This window comes from Marmota marmota, unplaced genomic scaffold (genome assembly GCF_001458135.2).
Source record: "Marmota marmota marmota unplaced genomic scaffold, marMar, whole genome shotgun sequence".
NCBI lineage: Eukaryota > Metazoa > Chordata > Mammalia > Rodentia > Sciuridae > Marmota > Marmota marmota.
Genome location: NW_026000130.1, coordinates 4,480,417 through 4,481,903, shown reverse-complemented (window position 1 = coordinate 4,481,903; position 1,487 = coordinate 4,480,417).

Below are 1,487 nucleotides of genomic sequence, written 5' to 3'. Positions count from 1 at the left end.
ATCCCACGCTGAGTTCCCCACCCTGGTCTGGTCTCCCATGAGAGCTCCATTCCTCCCATTTGGGGAGGAGAACGTTGAGATTCAGAGAGGCTAGGAAGTTGCACAAGGTCACACAGCCAGCAGGTAGAGGAGGGGCTCTGACTCAGCTCTGCCTGCCCCTGAGGCCAGCGCCTGAGCTCAGCGTCCTCTGGGTGCTTCAACAGATCCCCATGAACTTGGTGGCCCAAGACAGCACAAAGTTAGATTCCTATGGTTCCGGAGGCCCAAGGTCCAACCGAGACTCAGGGTATCACCAGGGGACAGCAGGCTGGTCCCTCTTGGAGGCTCCAGGGCAGACTGTGCTTCTCGCCTCTCCTGGTGACCAGAGGCTGCCAGCTCCTTGGCTCCCTGCTCCTCCATCACCGGCCTCCTCCCCGTTGGGCCTCCCGCCTTCCCACAGGGACCCTTCCCACAATGCACCCCCTGGACGACCCAAGCTCGCCTCCACATCTCCAGGTCCAAATCACATCTGCAAAGTCCCTTCCCTGTCACCAGGGGGGTGGCATAGCCTCAGGATCTGGGGGTTAGGACAGGGACATCTTCTGCCATTTCTCATTTCTGTTGGTCCTGGACACGTGCCCTGGGGATCCTTCCTGGTACTTCAGGGGTCATGAGGGAGCACCCTATCCCATCCCTCGTGGGCAGTCTCCAGCAGGCAGGCTCCCTAGGGTGAGACCTGGATGTCCTGCTCACCAGCCTGGGCCTGGCACACGGAAGGAGCCCAGGAAATGGCTCTTGAGGGCTGAATGAACCAGAGAAGTTAAGTGAGTGGCCCAAGGCCACACAGGCGGTCCGGCCAGAATGGAGCTCTCAGTTCTAGGCCTTCAAGAAAGTTCAAAAAGGCACAGTGTGGGCTGCAGAGGATCCTGCAAGTCACAGAGAGCATCTTTGGGAGCCTCCTCTAGCCATCTGATGACCAGAGAGGTCAAGGAAACTTTAGTTCTAGAATGTTAAGAACTCGAGTCCCTTTAACACGAATCTCCAGGACTCCAGATCCCGGCAGCGGACGGTGGTCATGAAGCTGAAGTCTGATCCTCCATCTTGACCCCTGAGAGCGATTCCAGGGGTATAAACAGGTTTCCCTGCGCGTCCTGGCCTCTCCCAGGCCCCAGCCTGTCTGCCAGGCCCTGAATTTCAAAACCCTGTTGATAAATAAAAGTGCAAACAACAAGACAAAAACATCCTTTCGCTCCCAGGGAGGAAACCCCAAACTTTTCAGCCATGTTCCAAAGGGCGCCCCAAACCCCTGCCTTTGGGTGGCTGGAAGCCCCTGAGGGAGGGTCCTTGGCCAGGCAGCCCCGGGGGACTTTTCAGAGGGACCCCAGCAGGGCTGCATGTTCTCATCCGTCCCCCGGGACCAGGGGCCCAGCTGGACAGGAGCCCAGGGCCTGGCCTTGCCAGATGTGGCCCCCCCCCCGCCCCCCCGTGATTATATGAGCTCAGCCAGC